General features: G+C 35.7%; 1 pseudogene; it reads left to right on the forward strand.

Annotated features, from left to right (window-relative positions):
• The first annotated feature begins 828 nt into the window (after positions 1 to 828).
• Positions 829 to 13,856, forward strand: LOC148771792 (cation/H(+) antiporter 18-like; annotated as a pseudogene).
• The last annotated feature ends 918 nt before the right edge of the window (positions 13,857 to 14,774 follow it).

Genomic DNA, 14,774 nt, shown 5'->3' on the forward strand with positions numbered 1-14,774 from the left:
ATAAATTAATGATTTACTAAACAAAATCCCCTATTTTATGTAAGTTAGGTTATTTTTTGAGTTTTTTTTATTCCTCCTTTCGTTCTCCGTCTTCAGAAATCACATGTAAACAAATATCTATGAAGTTTTTGGTCATTTTCTGACAACTCTTTAATTAATTTTTGGGTTTATGTTTTACATAATATTAATCCCACTTTGCACCCTTGAAACATACCATTTTGGCACTTTTCACCCTAAAAAAAGTTTAATAGCACTTTACACCGTCGAAGGTGGAGCTCATTGAAATGTATGAAGGGTATTTTAGTCTTTTACACATCTGTGCACATTGTTTGGATTTTTTGTAAACGAAATTTTTATGTGGACCCTTTTATGATAAGTAGCTCGTGATGAGCTTATTTGTACTAGACCCTATGTATTTGAAAATATTTGACATGGGATATATTATAAGTTTTTTATTTCCCCTTTTCAGAAATTTGAAGATATTTTTTATAGTTCAGTCTAATAATTAACACATATTTTAAATATTATAATGATGGGTATACAAATTAGAAAATTTTAAACTGTTACAAATATATTAATTAATGAAAATTTTTAGATTGATTGTTTTCAAATTAGTTAGTGAATATTGAGTTGAAATCTGTTCAGTATACTTGGATAATTTGTGAAATAATTAAAATTATTTTTAAAAATTAATACTATATTCAGAATTCGTAATTTTTTGGTTTAAAAGTTATCTGTTATATGAAAATGATTCACAATATGGAATACAATACTACATATAACTTTGCACCATACTATAATACTATACCTTTAACTTAATCATATGGTATGCATGAAGGCGTAATATTTGTTTTTTATGAAGAATTTTCATGTGTGGTCTATAACTAATTTAGCAAAAACATTATTTTTCACCAATTTTTTTATTCATTCAAAAAATATATATGTAAAACATAAATCCTGAAATTAATTAAAGAGCTGTAGGAAATTACTTTAATTTATTCTAGGGTCAGAATTTTTTATTAACAGTGGTGTACTTAAATTAGTCTAGGAATTTTTTGTTTAGAAACCATCTTTGTGTGATAAATATTTCTCGGTTACAAGAAACATACAATCTTCCTCTTTTTATTTAACTCTATGTAATTGTCAGCGTACTCGAGACAGAATCTTACTACGAGATTCAACTTTAGGGCAGAACCAAAAATATCATGATGTACTTTTTCCACTGCGGAGCCAAAAACTCCTCTATACCGTTGTCAACCTTGGTCTCTTATTCTTTGTATTTTTGGTCGTCCCTGAGCTAGATCCGAGGGCTCTTCGCAGACTGAAAAAGGGCATTAAGCACTGCCCTAGCCGGAATTACTCTACCGTTTGCATTAGGCGTAGGTATGTCGTTTGTGCTCAAAGAAAACAATCTCAGAAGAAGTAGTGAGTAATGTTCCATTTCTTATATTTATGGGTGTCGCGCAATCTATAACGGTGTTCCCCGTTTTAGCTCTAATCTTAGCCGAGTGGAAGCTGTTGACCACGAACTTCGGGCGAGTCGCCATGTCGACGGCAACTGTTAATGACATGACGGCGTGGATCCTGCTTGCCCTGGCAATTGCATTGTCATCGTCATCAAACACCGGCGACACTTCTTATATTGCTTCAGAGTGGGTACTATTGAGTGGATTTGGTTTCGTGATCGTGAGTATACGGTTGGTCCCTCCTATTTTCCGGCGTATTCCTTAAAGTGAGCCGGTTGTCATGGGTTTATTCACTAAACAACGAATCGTGTAGCCTTAGCTCATTTTCGCCCCTCGCGATAGCTAAGTCAGCCTCCCCAAATGTGTTGTGAATGTTATGTGATGGAAAACGAACAAAGAAGTTAAAAAGACAAGAGAGCTTTGTAGGAAAGTATTTGTATTGCTTGAATGCTTGGAATTTCTTGGACGGTTAATAATGAAGTCCATACACATATTTATGCTAGACAACCTCCTCAATGGATGGTGGAGATCAATTTGATCTAACGGTTAATAGTTGTTCACTAGAACACTGCAAAGAATTCCTACAAATTATCAACAAAGGGAGGTTCTAGGAAGTGTTAGAGAATCCTCTAAGAAGCTCTAATAAGTCTATTTACATTTGGCCAACTTGGGCCTAACCATATTTGGGCTATGTCTTGGACTTAACCTTTTCAACCCAACGAACACTAGCAAAGGATTTGGTTAAAACTGGTGTGCCGTGACATGGAGGACGAGATATACATCTGTGCCACGCTAACTGTCGTTTTGGCTGCCGAATTAGTTATCGACAAAATTGGAATCCATGCACTTTTCGGGGCCTCCGTACTCAGTGATGTTGTCCCAACGAAGGGACCATTTGCTGGAGCTCTCATGGAAAAATGGAGGATCTTATGTCCACTATGTTTCTTCCGTTATATTTTGTGTCAAGTGGGCTCAAGACCAATATAGCCACCATTCAATGGGCTCAGTGATGGGGTCTTCTTGTTTTGGTTATAGTTACAACATGTAAAGGTAAGATTGTTGGGGCAGTTGACGTTTTTCGCATGTGCAGGATTCCTTTTATGTATCTTGCATTGCATCTTGCACAGTTAGCAAATGTGAATTTATTTTGATGCTAGTATGTTAGACTGCGGTAAAGTATATTCTTAAGTATTCAAGGATACAAGATTATATACTAGTTTACTAGACGGATAGTCTTGGTACGACTCAATAATTAATGGTCGAGTAATTGTAATTTTTCTATAGCATGTTATCACCGTGGGAGATTTATTTTCCGAAGGAAGTGAAAACGTATAGTGGGATGTTTATGAAATTCTGCGATTGCATATTCTGCTAGATATACAATGTGTGCTTTTACATCGAATGATAGCCCCATAGATATGTTCTATGGATGGGTTAGAGATGTTGAGCTGCGAGTCTTTGAGTCTAAGTGGGAGATTGTTAGGATAGTAGACTAAAAGTCTCGCTTTTAGCTACATAATTTTATTATTGAATTAATAAAATAGTATATTATCATTTTATGAGAATCTGCACTAGGGTATTCAATGTATTTAATTGATTGTCTGTCAATTAATTAAAAACATAAGTCTAATGTTCTAAAAGTATTCGAAATAGTGTGCTACGGCGCACTGAAAGATCATTTCGAAAGCTCGTTTAGAATATAAAGATAAACGTTTACAATCTATATAGAAATGGACTAACCATTAGTAAAAGATTGTAGCACAATATTTAAGTGATTGGTCTTGATCACAGTAAACAGAGAATAACTTTTGTAGTTATTGTTTGACTTATTGTGCTAGCACACCCGCCAGGTGTTGAACTGGACAAAGTGAAATAATTGTTTCATCACTGTTCATAAATGAAACTGCATTATTTCTAGTTTACAGTAAATTACTTACTCTCTTAATCCCTAGATTATTAACGTACACATTTAATTGATGATCTCTAATTTGATGTCACAATGGGAGAGATTCCTATATTGAGTCAAATGGCCCCCGATGCGTTGGGTAGAGACATTAAGAATTAATAGGTGGAAATTAATTATCGAAAGTAATCCACATCTCTGAAATATAAGATTGATAATAACCGTTGAGTGGCTTATAAGATTTGTTTATGCCAAGTCCTGGCCAGGTGGATTTCGTATCCGGCATACTCAAATAAGTTAAGCGGGTAACACTCATGAAAAGAAACCATTTAATTTATTTAACAGTGAATAAAGTATATGGTGGTTATAACATATCTTAATGTGGGGAGAATCTAAGTAATGATCGACCGGAGCTCGAATGTAATATTTGAGAATATAAACGGTAGTTCAATAATTATTTGGTAGTGGAAAATAAACTATTATTTAATGATTAATTAAATGAATTCTTTTAAGAGTTTGGATTTAATTAATTATTAGTTGCCCGATTTATATTTTCTCTTTTAGTCCCTATTGTAGCCCAATGGATTTTCTAATTAATCGAGAAAATAAAGTTCAACCAACATTATATATTGGAATTAAAATAGCCAAAAATTAACTCCCCATTGCATTGCAATTTTCGACTATTTAGAGTTATAGAAGGAATGGGATTTATTTCCATGTAATCCTCTCTATGTGTGACTCTAATTCCTTTTGTGCTATATATAATAGAGATTAGGTTGATGAGAAAGAAAAATTACCCCACACGCCTATTTCAGGTTGGAAGAAAAAATATTATTCCCTTCTTCTTTTCTCTTTAAGTTTCTCGATTATAGATTTAGATTTCTTCAAGTACAAGTCCACCCTTATAGAAGAATTATTAATCCGAGATATACAATAGAAGACTTTAGGTTTTTAGAGCAAACTATTATTCCCGAAATTTCTGAGCAGTCCTGCGAAACAATTCACCATAAATCACTAGTTTGTCCGATTGAATTGAAATTTATATAGTAGCCTACTAACTTATAGAACTATAATCTGCTCGAAGGATTTCTTAATCAGATGAACCATCTCGGATATATCGGTGAAGAATGAGGGCTGTAAATTTCTGGACAGCAGTTTTTCGAGGAATGAAGGGTTAGAAACGAATCTGCTTGTGAAAACTGTAAGTTGCTAGATTAGATTTATTCAGCTTTAAAGGAATCTAATCAAAGCATGTTTATAAAATTAAAACCTACTAAACTAGAACCTCTTGCGAATTTTCATTGACTCATGGGCTTCACATCCCAACACACAATACCAATTTGGTACTTATAGGAAGAATGCCAAAAGGTCCATTAGCTGCAGCTTTTAACCAGAGTGGTATATATCCAGAACCGGGACCAGTGGGTAACTTGTTGATTTCTTCAGAATTCACAACATCCGTTCTGATGGTGTAACAATTCTTTACCAAACTGACTGAGGTTGCAGCTGATAATTGACCTGAGAGTGAATAATTGACAGAGGTTGCTCTCGCGAACACAATCTAGAAAGCATGATTCAATTTTCTTATTAAAAAAGGTTGTTATGTTTTATTTCATGGTTTACTTACATTCTCTTGATACCTCAATCAATATATATCTATATTCATATCTATAGTTTTATATTTTTTTTCCATTTTATATATGTCCAAATAATTTTGAATATGTAAGATTTGAAGGACAATTAGGTAATATTGATTAGTAATAATGAATTAATATTAACACACACAAGAAAAAAATCCCATTAAACACGAAGCACTTTTTTTTAAGCGGTTGTTTTAAATAAAATTATGAAGGGAATAATGAATACACATAATTGAAAATTACTCCATAATGAAATCATTAATTATCCATCCAAAGTGTGGAAATCCTCTACCTCCAGGCTTCCCATTCATTCTTTAGAACACTATTTACGAATGTGCAACAAATGTTTTCTGGGTTTTTTGCAAAAACCACCCCTGTGTAATCTCGAATTGCTGAAAAACCCCTCGTGTTAAAAATATTAGCACAAAACCCCCTGTGAAATATAGTCAAAGCCAAAAAAGACCCTACGAGCTCGATGTGTTATACACTCGCGCTTTGTGCGACTGGGCCTCGTATTTTGGAACTAGAAAGACCTAAATACCCTTTAAATCAATTTTTGAAATTTATAAATTTACCCAAAATATTTTTCATAATCTCAAAATGGAGTTTTCAGAATTTTCAATTCAATCCCCACTAATTTCAGAAAAGCCCTCTCTCCAAATTGCATAGAACCAAATTGCAATTTTCATAATTTCTCAAAACTTCACCATCTTCTTCCCCTCTCCTTCAGATATGCTCCTCGCCAAATAAAAAAAAATAAAAAATAAAAACAAAACAAACAAAAACCAGCAATTAATCTACATAACCTTCCCATTTGCAAAAGAAGAAAAAACAACCAAGATAAAGCATAAAGCATAATTTGTAAAATCTTGATTTACAAGAGATATGAAAGAACCCATTAAACATAAAGCATAATTTTTTTTGGGGTGGGAAGGCAGGTGGTGATGCGGCCGTGATGGTGGTGATGCGGCGGTGGTGCGGACGTGGTGGTGGTGATGCGGCGGTTGTGCGGCCATGGTGGTGGTGATGCGGCGGTTGTGCGGCCGTGGTGGTAGTGATGCGGCGGTGGTGCGGCCGTGGTGGTGGTGATGCGGCGGTGGTGCGGCCGTGGTGGTGGTGATGCGGCGGTGGTGCGGCTGAGGTGGTGGTGGTGATGCCGTGGTGGTGGTGATGCGGCCGTGGTTGTGGTGATGCGGCGGCGGAGGGCTCAATGGAAGAATGGGTTACGGGAGAGAGAAAATGTTTGGGTGATAATTTTATTTTTCTTTCTTTTTTTTTTGCATTTTATTTATTTAATTGAAATATAAATTATTAAAAAAATATGAGGGTTAGTTTAGTCATTTCATTTAAGTCAACTGCTAATTTCCAAATAAGGACCAGTGTGCTTTGTCAAAAATAATATAGGGGGGTCAATGCTAATATTTTTAACATGAGGGGTTTTTTAACCATTCAAACTTTCACAGGGGGGTCTATGCAATTAGCTCAATGTTTTCTTGTCCAGTAGAAGAATTTGATACTGGTTGCGAGAATGATGTGGCTATAGTCCAAGTAATGGTTTATGGTGAGTAACGCGAAACTCATCTACGTACTTTGGACCTAATTATGTTTATCATAATTAATTAAATGCAAAAAACTTGTTGTTTCCTGACAAATTATAATTTACTGTGTCTGTGCTAGGCTCATTCATTTGTCATCATCTTTATTGTATTGTGTTGTGTAATTTTTATTTTATCTCATAAATAACTCCTACTTTTATTTGCTTTTCATATAGAATCCATTTGAGTGGATTTTTTGAATTTTTCACTACAAACTCTTTTATTTAGTGATTTAATCAATTTCTCTATTGTTGTATTTCATATGCTAGCTTCAATAAGCTTTTGGTTAAAACACGATTCTGATTTGGTCATTTATGATTGCTAATAAAATTTATAATCGTTTATTTAGAATTCGTATTTATGACAAATGAAGGAGCCTAGAAAAATATGATAAACTGTAGTATGTAGTCCCGCACCTCATATGTTGGGTTCTATCAAGGCCCCTACCACATACACCAAGGTTGCCCTCATCTAAATTTGTTTCTCAAATCAGACGTAATCCACAAGGTGGACAACCAGCTTCAGTTAATCTATTTGTATCTATGGGGTTTGGTGAAATGTACATCCCACGACCAAATTACCACCCTCTAGATGAGTATGATTTTTTCGAATATAAAATAAACAACCCGCGATGTAATTCTAGGCCACCGGATTCAAAGAAGGCCTGCGACGCCAATTGAGCGGCGGAGATTGCGGCGCAAGGTGGAGGGGTAGCGGCGATGGTCGGGCGGAGGGGCTGTGGGTAAAGAGCATGAATATCCGACGAAAGAGAAAGACGAAGAGATAGTGGGAGTTGACTGAGAGAGACAAACGTGAAATGAGATATGGGGAAAGACAGTTGTGGTTGAAAAGATACCTGCTAGGTTATGTATTTAAATGCTATAATTGAGGGGTGTAATAGGTATTCCAAGTGAGAAAATGGGTATGTAAAATTAATATCAAAATGGAAGGGATATACACCATGATGTAATATCCTTGGTGGTTAGTTCAAAACATTTTCCATATGGAGGTCCATCAAATAATCTCTAATCTATTCTGCCTTCATCAACCAACAACTGTAAACCCTTCTCCCTCTCCGACTGTGTCTTCTTCCGGCCAATGAATTGTGTCTTTACATCAACCATTGTAAACCCTTCTCTCTCTCCGTATCTTCTTTATGCCGACAAATCAGGCCTCTCTCACCGTCTCTTCTTCGAGCATATTTTTTGAGAGTAAGAATTGGATCGTTCTACAAGATTCATGGCTTGAAAGCCGAGTTACCGCGTAGGCTAAGAGTGAAACCATAAACGGCCATGATGGTGCCTTGGAAATTCAATGTGCTCGAATCGATTTGAGTACTTCATCGTCTGTAATGCTAGTTGGCAAGTTGAATGCACATTATGTGTTTGTTTTAATGCTCGAATGATAACGCGGTTATTTTTGGGCTTGTGTAAAAAGTCTCCACGCTCCACTTTAATGTCGTATCTTTCACCCTTGCATGCATGATGAATATAATCACAGTATCCCTTTTGTTACCTCTGTTTAGGTTGCACTGCGATGTTGAGACTTGAATTTTTTAAGTTATGTGCTCATATGAATAGGGGGGATATATCAGGCCTTCATCATTGGTTAGTGGTTTTCACTCTTCTCAGGTGAGTTAAAACAAATTTATAAGAGCTTCAGGAAACTCATAATCCCCAAAAACAAATCGAATCTTTGAAGATCCAGAAGATGTACTGTTTCAATTTTTAGTCACAAAAAAAAAAAATGCATGTCGATTTAAGTAGTACTTATAAAGGGAGATTTCTTTTTCAAATGGCAATTGGACAAGTCTTTCTATGTAGATGTATTCTGTTGTTGTAACTAATGTTGCTAGATTCAATATTTTATTTAGTTTATTGTTGTACTACTTTTGTTACAGTGTCAAATAACAATTAACAGAAATATTTGCGTTACGGCTTCCGAATTTGTTGTCATAAGTTCTATTAGAAATGATTTGTCGACAAATTTGCATATATATTTTAAATGGTTAAATTGTCTTGGTCTTAGTTGTGAATGGAGTATACTCAATTTGTTGTAGAATTGCATTGTGTATCTGACTATATATATTTGTTAGAAATCGAGATCTATACATGAAGATAAAATCGAATACAAAGTAAAGAGGCTCAATTTGAAAGCGACAAGACGTGCACACTTTTGAAAATTATCGTTGGTTTATGAATGAGTAAATTCCAAACATTAAAAATGTTATTTTTCTTGAAGTTAGGAACTCGTAGCTTGTCTAAATAGCACTGTCACGAGTTCCATGATAAATGATAAATGATAACACTTCTTTGCAAGAAGAATCTGCAAATTTGGAAAGCCATGATTATAAGTTATATGATAAATAGAAGTACCAAGAAACTATACTTCAGCAACTACATTTATTTAAAAGTCAAAATAATCTTGAAGTAGTCATCACTTAAAATTTCCTCCAATAACAACACAGTGCTTCTAGCCCCTATAGTTTCCAGTGAAAATAAAAAGAGGTTTTCCAGAAAAGAAAGTGTCAAAATTGAAAATAATAATATACCAATCAAATCCATTGATGTTCCCTAATGAAATGTAACTGCTAATAAATTTTCTATGTTTTTTATTTTATTCCATTATGAATAAATTTGAGACAAACCATGATTTTCATTATAATAGGTATTCAGGTCACTCTTCGGAATACGGCATAGCTTCGGAATACCCCATAGCTACCCCTCGCTCTTTACAATGGTGAGCTTGATCCTTGATTTTGCTTCATCATTAGAACACTAGCAACCTCCTTCCATTCACATCCCGTATCGATTCTCTCTTCGCTTGCAGTTATAACTGATAAGCACACATCCACATATCTTGGCTCAATTTACACAGTATTGGAAACATTAATTCTTTTGGCCAGCTGTTTCATTAAGAGTAAATTTGTATCTAACATGGAAAATCAAAATTCTCAATTCTAGCAATAATCAACGGAATTCTATAAAAGGAACAACAAATCACTTGTTCAAATTTCTCAAGTCTAGCGACGAGTAAGAAACAACTAAAAAGAGATGGAAATAACGAATTTCAAAAGCAATTCCCCCTCCCGTCCGTGCTCCCCTGCCAGCGAGACAACGAAGCAACACAGAGACTAGGGGTTTTGCTTAATTTCGATTAGAGATTTTTGTTCGGGAAAGATCACATGTGAGATATTATTGACGTGTATATTTTTTTAATTAATTAATATTATTATAATATTTCTTAATCAATGATTTTAATTCAATTTTAGATTATCAGGTTAATTAAGTAACTTATATAAAGTACAACATGTGTACAATGGTGTAGGATGAGTTTTCATTGTGGTCGTACATTTATTTTTAAAGCCCGAGTGTCGTACTAGATCATAGTACTAGGTCATACAAGATAATCAATGGATGGGATTAAAATTTAACTATTCCGTGCATACAAGAGTAAATATATTACCATCGGAGAAGTACAATCCTCTCGAACCCTAGAAAACTCTATGATAATATATACTATTTTTTACATACTAATACATGGAGGAATCATGCTAGGAACTTTAGCTTTAGGGCGGAACCAGAAATTGTAATCCATGCACTTTTCGAAGCCTTCGAACCCGGTGTTGTTGTCCCAAAGGAGGGACCATTTGCTGCAGCTCTTGTCGAAAAAGTGGAGGGTCGTGTGTCCACTCTATTTCTTCCGTTATATATTGTGTCAAGTGGGCTTAAGACTAATATAGCCACCATTCAAGGGGCTCAGTGATGGAGTCTTCTTGTGTTGGTTATAGTTACAGCATGTATCGGGAAGATTGTCAGGACAGTTATCGTTTCTCGCATGTGCAAGATTCTTTTTAGAGAGGCAATAACTCTTGATTTTCTTATGAACACTAAAGGTTTAGTGGAGCTCATTTCCCTCAATATTGGAAACAGCAGAGCGGTAAGCAAAATTAACTATATATTTTGCAAATTTTGTACATTTTGTATATATTCATGTATGATCTTGTGAATATTTTCTTAGGTTCTGAATGACCAAACATGGTTTGCACGTTGACCGACATGCAGTATGTTGTTTTTCATGCCACCGTCGACACGTCAGGAGATAGAGCAACCATGGTATATATATGTATATAATAAATACGGGTCTATTGCACTCGGCCCCCCTGTGTTATGTTGAATTGCTAAAAAACTACCTTATGTTATTTTATTGGCAAAAACTCCCTTGTCGTTGAATTTGTTTTAGCACACAACCCCCTAAACAAGGGTTACTAATTGCTAAAAAAACCCAGGGGTTTTTTTGTCAATAAAATAATATGGGGTAGTTTTTTGGTATATAGATATAACATAGGGGTACTAATTGCAATAAACTCATTTATCATATATTTGTTGTTCATACTTCATATGATGTAAGAAGTGAAAAATGTGCATAAATGGCTGATTTTTTTTTCTTTTTTCTTTTTTCTTTAAATAGGAATTCTTCATTAAACACATGGATGGATCACCGATTAGTTCGGAAGCTGAAAAGCAGCGTGTGATTCTATGTATATAATAAATACGGGTCTATTGCACTCGGCCCCCCTGTGTTATGTTGAATTGCTAAAAAACTACCTTATGTTATTTTATTGGCAAAAACTCCCTTGTCGTTGAATTTGTTTTAGCACACAACCCCCTAAACAAGGGTTACTAATTGCTAAAAAAACCCAGGGGTTTTTTTGTCAATAAAATAATATGGGGTAGTTTTTTGGTATATAGATATAACATAGGGGTACTAATTGCAATAAACTCATTTATCATATATTTGTTGTTCATACTTCATATGATGTAAGAAGTGAAAAATGTGCATAAATGGCTGATTTTTTTTTCTTTTTTTTCTTTTTTCTTTAAATAGGAATTCTTCATTAAACACATGGATGGATCACCGATTAGTTCGGAAGCTGAAAAGCAGCGTGTGATTCTATGTCTTCTTGCTACAATCGAGAGGAGGGCATCCGAGGTAATTATTCGGTGTTGTCCTTATTTTTATTTTATTTTATTTTATTGTATTTAGGTTGTCTAAATGAAAGAGAATATTTTTGTGTGATGACAGGGTGTGAGACTTGAGCTTTGTACATCTGACAGAAAAAATCTCTTGGCGGATGTTACTAGAACCTTCCATGAAAACGGCTTGAATGTGACGAGCATGTACTAGCCAGCTCCAGCATTTATCCCAACGCCCATTGTCACGGGCATATACTAGCCAGCTCGAGCGGCAGCCAGATCAGATACAAACATAGAATTATTGGAATTTCTTGGATGGTTACAAATGAAGTCCCCACTCCTATTTATACTAGACCACCTTCTCGATGGATGGTGGAGATCTATTTGATCTAAGGGATATGAGTCGTTCACTAGAACACTCCAAAGAATTCCTACAAACTATTTACAAAGGGAGGGTTATAGAAAGTATTCTAGAATCCTCGAAGAATATTTACTAGATCTATATACATTTGGACAACTTGAGCCTAACCCTATTTGGGCTAAGTTTTGGACTCGTTATTGGACTTAACCTCTGTAACCCAAGTAAAACTGATAAAGGGTTGGGCCAAAACTGATGGGCCATGACACGGTGGCCGAGATATAAATATGTGCCATGGTGACTGTCGTTTTGGCTGCCGGGTTAGTTACCGACAACAGTGGAATCCATGCACTTTTCCGGGTCTTCGAACTCGGTTTTGTTGTCCCAAAGATGGTACCATTTGCTCGAGCTCTTGTGGAAAAAGTTGAGGATCTTGTGACCAATCCGTTTCTTCCATTATTTTTTGTGTCGAGTGGGCTCAAAACCCAATATAGCCACCATTCAAGGGGCTCAGTGATGTGGTTTTCTTGTGTTGGCTATAGTTACACCATGTATCGGGAAAAGTGTCGGGATGTTGCCGTTTCTCGCATGTCAAGATTCCTTTAGAGAGGCCATAACTCTTGGTTTTCTTATGAACACTAAAGGTTTAGTGGATCTCATTGCCCTCAACATTGGAAAAGACAGAGTCTAAGCAAAATTAATTATTTTAGCAATTTTTGTACATTTTGTATATGCTCATGTATGATCTTGTGAATATTTTTGTAGGTTATGAATGACCAAACTTTTGCCGTCATGGATTTGATGAATTTGTTCACAATATTTATTACAACGCCCATTATCACGAGCATATACAAGTGAGCTAGAACGGCGGCCAGATTAGAATACAAACATAGAACTATTGTGACAAGTCAAACCAACACGCAACTGAGACTGTTAATCTGTTTTCAGAGGACACGAAACATTCCCAGTTTGACTAATCTCATGGAGTCTTCACGCGGCACTGGAGTTGACATACAAGGACTCAATGTGTATGCAATGCATCTGATGGACCTTTACGAAACGTCATATGCAATATTAATGGCTCACCGGGCATGAAAGAACAGGATGCCATTCTGGAACAAGAGTTTCGTCCCGAATCAAATAGTCGCCGCCTTTGAGGATTTCAAGCAACTCTGCCAAGTCTTGGTCCATCTGTCCATCAACTGCAATCTCGACAGTGTCCACCATACGCATCAACATTTTCCCCATTGCGGCGAGAAAGAAGGTGGCTATGATAATCCTCCATTTCCACAAGCATTAGAGGATCGACAGGCAATTCGTGTTGATCGTACGGGCCGAGTTGAGGCATGTGAACAAAAGGATACTCGAGCACGCGTTGGTTGGGATCTCCATCGACTGGGGCCTCAATGGAACACCCCAAGTAGATGCGAGCAATGCCAACTTCACCGTCACGGCTTTTTTCTTTGGAGTGCACGACGACCGTGAAGATTTTTTCTATGGAGTACGCATGGCCGAGCACCCTCGCATTACTTTGATCATTGACCATTTTGTCGTGGACCAGAGGGTAGTTGGAGACTCGGTTCAGCTAGATTTCGATGGTGTTGATCGGAGTAACATATCGACGGATCGAATTTTTCTTGCGGAATTTAAGGCGAGGGATGGTTCAATTCGATACCAAGAGTGTGTGGTGAGAAATGCTACGCTGGCAGTGGGGGTTATATGACATGCATGAACGCAGTAGCAATCTGGTACCTATAGGCAGAATGCCAGAAGGTCAATTAGCTGCAGCTCTTAACTAGAGTGGTGAATATCCAGAACTGCAGTGGGCAACTTGTTGATTTCTTCAGAATTCACAGCATCCGTTCTGATGGTGCGACAATTCTGCACCAAATTGACTGAGGTTGCAGTTGATAATTGACCTGAGAATGAATAATTGTATAAAAAAAGGAAAGGTTGCTCTGGTGGACACATCCTAGAAAACAACTTTCAATTTTCTCTTTAAAAAGGATTGTTATGTTTTATTTGATGGTTTTATTTACATTCTCATGATACCTCAATCAAGATATATCTATATATCTATACATCTATACTTATTTTTTTTTCATACTTATAAAAGTATGAATTCTAAGGTGGTTTCTTCCATTTCATATATGTCCAAAAGTTTTCTTTGAATAGGTAAGATTTGAAGGACAATTAGGTAATATTGATTAGTAATAATAAAGTAATATTAACACAGAAGAAGAAAAAAAATCCCATTAAACAGGTACGAAGCTCTTTTATCTTTTTCTTTTTTTTTTACGATTTGTAGTAAATAACTTTCAAGGGAATAATGAATTCACACAATTGACAATTACTCAATAATGAAATCATCAATTAACCATCCAACGTGTGGCGGCGTTAGACTACACGACCAAAGCACCACTCGGATTAAAGAAAATTCAATCAGGAGTTAGCTATATATATTTTGGGGCTCTTTGAGAAAACCCCTAAAAAATTTCTTTAATAGGGAGAGGTCCAACCATATGTCACTCTTTGATATAAACTCATTCTCCTTTTCCGTCCTGAATAATCCCAAAATTGCACTTACACTATCTTTTTCCCACTACACATCCCCATTTTCGTTTTCCCTTTTTCAATTAATTTTCGCTTTTAATTTTTTTTTTAATTCTTTTTGTTTTTTTTTATATTTTTTATATTTTTTTCTCTGTCTGTATATTAATCGACTAGTCGATTAACGAACTGACTGCTGAAATCGTTGTTGAATAATGAAATTGACTACTAAAAGTAACAAAGACAACCAGAATGTTGTCAATGAAATCCAACACGGTTCAACAAA

The sequence above is a fragment of the Erythranthe guttata genome, chromosome 3 (assembly GCF_056151865.1).
Source record: "Erythranthe guttata isolate IM_541 chromosome 3, IM_541, whole genome shotgun sequence".
NCBI lineage: Eukaryota > Viridiplantae > Streptophyta > Magnoliopsida > Lamiales > Phrymaceae > Erythranthe > Erythranthe guttata.